General features: G+C 48.3%; 1 pseudogene; it reads right to left on the bottom strand.

Annotated features, from left to right (window-relative positions):
- Positions 1–296: 296 nt before the first annotated feature.
- On the bottom strand, positions 297–4625 carry LOC109738659 (probable methyltransferase PMT18; annotated as a pseudogene).
- Positions 4626–6000: the final 1375 nt, after the last annotated feature.

Here is a 6000-nt window from a genome sequence, read left to right as displayed (position 1 = left end):
CTAGGCTATAAGACAGCGCAGGTAGAAACGCTGGGAGGCACGCTGCCCATTCTTTGGCACATTCAGCAAAATAGCTCCTTTTAGAAGCTATTTTCGGTTTTTATCTTTGCTAACCGAATTTACAAAATAACGGAATGGCAGAAACCGAAAATTCGGTTTCTACCGAATGCCCAGGAAAGGAGTCATGTCCACAGAATCCCATCTACAGAGTTCATTTTGCCTAATATGTACAGACACCTTGAAACTATAAAAGAAACCCACAAGTCATGTGTAGATTTCGCTGAGACGAAGAACGCCTATTGCTTTTGGGCCGGTTCTGCGGTCCAGTAAGTCTTGACAGGCACAAGTATCTTCTCAGGGTTGAACGGTCTGGATTCATGATCCATAATTTGGCTCTTCCATCGCATGTCGTTGGTGATAGCCTGTATCTTCACTAGCATCTCCACGGTATCTCTGAAGAAGATCACTAGAATCCGGTCCATCTCCAGGAGAATGTATGTTATGTCACTCCTGCAACCATTGATATCAACAGTACAAGTAGTTCATGGATAAGATGAAAATCGTTAGTTTCTCCACAAGCATGCAAATGCAGCAAAAAATATATATATATCAGGAGAGGTGCATTTCAAATGTACAAGAAAAACCTAACCAAATCTTTGATTATTTACCGAAAAAGCCCCCCCCCCCCCCCCCCCCCCCGCGTTGTATTCCAAAACAACCAACACCATACACATAGCATTGCTGGGGCGAGCAGTGCATCAAACCCAAAAGAAAAAAAGAAACAAATGCCAACAACGGCAGCTCGACAAAGCACGGATGAAGCGCCACTGCTGCGCCCTCCAGAAACAAACCACCACAACCCGATGCTCCAATCCTCCGCGCACCAAGCAACACCTCCAAGAAGGAATGTGACGCCGACGGCACTGCCGCCCGGGCGTGTCCTAGGGTTCCTTCCGCCACGCGGAAGGAAGTGGGGGATGGCTACCACTGACACCCTCCAGGAAGGAATGGTGGCACCCGTTGGTGTCACCGCATCGGAGCCGGACGGACGGGCAAGGATTTCTCCCGCAACCCAAACCCCACCGCCCAACCGGAGCCGACCAGCCAAACCATCGCCCAACACCATGTGCCATCGTGGTTGCGCGGTCACCGACGCTGTCTCACTGCGAACACCAACGCGATGCCAAGAAGACTGAAGAGAAGTGCCAAGCGACGGGAGCAGCAACACCGAAGCTGAGCAGGAGGGAACCATCTCCACCACCATCGTGCGAGAGGCCCGCGCCTCCGGCAACGTCGCGGTCGCCGCCCGGACACGGTAGCAGTGCATACTAGGCAACCCTTGGCCCGGCCAGGCCCAAAATGGGCCCGCTAAGCCCTACCGGCCACGCTGCAGTAGGCCCGCGTCAGCGCCGCCAGAACCCAGCCGCTCCCCGCCTCCCGGAAGTCACGCCGCAGACGCGCCCCGCCGCCGGCTCGCCAAGGCGCAAATGGGGCCCGCACGGCCCAGATCTGGGCCAAGCGACCGCTGCCAGGTCGCGCCACCCTGCCGCCCGCCCGCGCGCGCCGGGGAACCCTGCCGCCACCCGGACCGTCGCCGCCTAGAAACACCCCCGGTGCAGCTCGGCCATCTTTGATTATTTTCATTACCTGTCCTGAATCCTGATAAAAGCTGAACACTTTGTTAGTGTGGATGAGGTCATACGTCCTGGGATACGTCGAGAACGCCTCGCACCAGTCATGGTATAACACTGAGGGCGTCAGGAGCAGCACCCGCAGGCACCACGTTCATCACCTAGAGCGGATGCTTCATTAGCGCAGCCGCGAAACCACCCATCCTGTGAGGATCTCTCTACTAGTTCACTCAATTGACATGGATTTCGGAGATTACAACTTGTTCACAGTGGGGAATTCGAGAGGAAGATGGAGAACAGAGGAAGGGGATGATGAACAGTACTATCCTTGCACACCAAGCCTCAGCCGAAGCCGCCTTCTGTCCAAATGTAAGACACTGTGATTTCAGCGAGGCCCAGGTCGTCCATCACGTTCCTGCTTAGTATGTAAGACACTGTGATTTCTGCTAAATGAAACCGGAGAGGGAGTTCTCTTTTATCAAAAAATAATAATGTTCATCACGTTCCTGTATCGCCTCTTGGCCAGTGGTGGGATCAGTTTCTAGTAGTGGTCCGCTCTCTCTGCCCATAACTGATTGTCCTCTTCGAACTTGTCAGGGGTGAGGCCCGCCTGATACGAAACCTTTGGTTATTCTTGGGGGGCTCTTTTTGGCCAGTTCTCGAGAGCTCTGCCAGCAACTTCTTCCTCGGTTTTCACTTCCGGCAGAGGAGATATGCATGTCTCCATCTTCTTATACCTATGTGGTCACACTGTTAGTTTGTTTTCTGATCAACAAAATAACAGAAGAAGGCCTTGGTGGCTATGTATGTACTAATGTTCAGCTATGTTCCCAGAATGGTGAGTTGTCGTATTGATTGTAACTTAATAGTATTTTTTTTCTTGAGAAATCACCGGGGGAGGAGTCCCTCCACCTGAATATATTACTGAAAGTGGTCATTATGCCAAGAGAGTGATCCAGTTTATAGGGAGACCGGATCGAAAACCTGAACATGTTGTGACCCTGTTTATAAGGGAAACCGGGCCGAAAACCGTACAAGTAACAAGGTTACAAAAAGATGAGAGGAATAAAACGCCCAAGATATGGCAGAACTCTTACCGAGCAGAGTCCACATCACTGCTGATGCAAATCTGCGGGGTCTCGTCTACCTGTCGATTATTACCGCATTCCATGTGGTTGACAGGTTTATTCCATATAGCAAGATCATCTTTCTCTACTACTCCCTCTGTACGAAAATACTTGTCATCAAAATGGACAAAAAGGGATGTATCTAAAACTAAAATACATCTAGATACATCCCCTTTTATTCATTTTGATGACAAGTATTTCCGGATGGAGGGAGTACTTTCTTCAAGCAGAGGCACTTAGCTAAGTCCTCAATCTCATCTTTCTCTTGCTTCAGGTCTTCTTCTGTTCTTTGCCTCCCCTTGGAGTGTCTCTTCCAATGGATTGGAGTTGGAGGCCCAGGGAGGATCCAGTAGCCTCCTGGTCTTAGAACTTTGTTACTTCAACCAGATATAAACCGTCTGTCGACAAGAATGATAAAACATAAGCTCTACTTATACATTCATAGAACATATGTTCAGTGCAATGTAACTAAAAATCTGTAACAATGTCATGACAAACTTACCGAGCTTGTTCCCTGGGATAAAACATCTAGAGCAGTGTCCATATCAAATGCTCTAGCAGGGTATGGGATTCTATCGGTTGCCCTCACTCCAATCATGGCTGGCACCGCTTGTTGTATACTTTTGCATATGAAGATATGATCAACAGCTCATATTATATTTTCTTTTGTTTTCCAAAAAAGAATATCACATTGTTTCTTTTGATGGTATATCTATGTAGCTGAGTTTTGAAGCTGACCTGCCGGAGATCCATTGATGATGGTGATGGTGTTTAATTATGCCTCCATGCATCCCTGCTGGCTGTAGGCTGCAGGAGCATATGCTTAACCAGACCTGCTTTCTTTTCCTGTTGTTTGTCGCGACTGAATGATGTAATTGTTGACGGTATTCCGTTTCGTTATTGCCTAAAATGAAGATCAAGGCTTATTTCTATGTATAGGCTTATTGCTTGTGGGGGATCCGTATATCTTAACTGAGGTTTGTGTTACAAAGAAGGGGTTCGAAAGGTATAGCAGAGTGTATAGGTTTGCAGTTTCCTTTTCCAAAAAATAAGTTTTGCAGTGCGGCAGAAACTGTGGAGCACTCGTGTTTCCCGGGATCTGTTTCTGAATATTTCTGCTGCGTGGTGAAGTGTACACTGGATACTCAGGTTGCTCCTGTTTTTATCTTTCGATTTGGATCGGGCAACGGGGGCTGATAGACCACCCCCTGTTCAGCGGGCTGTGTGTTATCATGTTTCTTTTGATGGTCTATCTATCTATGTAGCTGAGTTGTGAAGCTTACCTGCCGGAGATCAATTGATGATGAATCTGATGATGGTTTTAGTTATGTCTGTCTTTTGAGAGCTTTTGCTCTGTTTGCCTGCAGCTAGCTTTGCTCTGCTTTTCTGAACTCTGAATACTACTTGCATGTTGCTTCCTCTGCTTTTGCTCTGTTTTCTAAACTCTGAGTATTTGGCTGCAGCCTCAGGTCCGTTTCAGGCGTCAGCTCGACTCCACTCGGGGCCTGACAGACAATCTTCCTCCTTCGGACCACGGACGGACGGAGTCTCTCTTTCTTTTTAGCAAAGGAATACACACTAGACTGTATGATACTCGTCAATTTCAGGCAGTGTGCAGTTGGGTCACCGACATGTGGGCCCACATGTCCGTGACCCAACCGCACCCTGCAGCACGTCAGGGGAGTTGAGTCCAGCTACCCACAGTCCACAGACCCAACACTTACATATCAATCAGCTCTGGAACTGTTCGCTCGTCGCTTCTCCGGCATCTCTTTCTCTCTCGACTCCTCTGCACCAGAGACCAGAGAGACGCCCGCCTCAGCGGCAGGTGTGCTCGCACGAATTGCAGCGCGGATCCGATGGCCATGGAAACTCGGTTGTGATTTAGTATGTCCTTTTTTTTTTCCTTACAAATCATGCCTTCTAACCATTTTTCAGGTGGCTGTTTCTGCTATGGTATATCCATTTTTTACGAGTACAAGTTATTAGTCCTCTGCATATATCTATACTCTGTAAAGCAAAAGAAGCAAAGAAGAAGGAAAAAGAAAAGGCTGACAAACTGCATCGGTAATGTGCATTGTGTAAGCAAGGAACCATCATGAGAGATGCTTTTTAGGGAAAGAAGGGACACCGTGGATTCTGCGCCTTGCTCAAAAGATTTTTCGGTCTGCCCTTTCTTGGGTTGAAAATTGTTCAGACTCTGGAAGAAGCGAATGATTCGGAAAGAAGAACATTCATCTGAGCCATCTTTCTCAAAACTATGAGTATACACCATTGCATCATGTCACACTCATAGCTCACAACCACGAAATGCCCCTCACGAGTCAGAGACTACAAAATTAAACTGACGATGATATAGCAAATTCCCACCTACTATATACAGATATATCCTTGAGCTAAGAGAGAACCAGCCATGACAGAAAGGTTTTCTGTTTGAACTTCCGCAGCTGATGACATAGATAGAACAACACTAAGGAAGTCTTGACAGCCACAAGGATCATCTCAGGGTTGAATGGCCCGGATTCATGATCCATGATCCGGCTCTTCCATCGCATGCCGTCGGTGATGGCCTGTATCTTCACCTGAAGATCACCGTCCTTGGCCACGGACCCACGGTGTCCCTGAAGATCACCGTCCTTCAGGCCTCAGAATCGGTCCATCTCCAGGGGAATGTATGTTATATCACACCTGCAATCATTATCCAAAATTGATCAAACATTACAATTAGTTCATGGATAAGATGACAATCATTAGCGTCTCTACTTGCTACATCTGAACTTTCTTATAAAAGCAGAAGAGGGAATAAATCTTCAGTTATTTCCATTACCTATCCTGATAAAGCTGAACACTTTGTTAGTGTGGGTGAAGTCATACATCTTCGGATACGTAAGAAAGCCTCGCACCAGTCGTGGTACGTTCCAATGAACCCCCGCTCATAGATAACCCCGAGGGCGTCAGTGGCAGAACCTGCAGGCACCACGTTCATCACCCAGAGTGGATACTTCATCAGCGCAGAGGCAATGTGTATACGAGGACTCAAATAAGAGACGAATATGTGAACTTATGACAACGTAACCACCTGCAGGAACCGAGCGTGGTTGAACGAACTCAAGGTCATCGTCACGAGAGTCCTCCCTCCTCCCAACCCTAGCCGCCCCTCCTCCTCACCCCCTCCCCCCCTCTTCCCTTCCTCGCCACCGCCTGAGGCAGCCGTCGGGCAAGCCCGGGGCGCCAAGGATGGT

This window comes from Aegilops tauschii, chromosome 7 (assembly GCF_002575655.3).
Source record: "Aegilops tauschii subsp. strangulata cultivar AL8/78 chromosome 7, Aet v6.0, whole genome shotgun sequence".
Taxonomy (NCBI): domain Eukaryota; kingdom Viridiplantae; phylum Streptophyta; class Magnoliopsida; order Poales; family Poaceae; genus Aegilops; species Aegilops tauschii.
The sequence above is the reverse complement of the archived record's forward strand: the minus strand, read 5'-3'. Positions and strand labels throughout refer to the sequence as shown.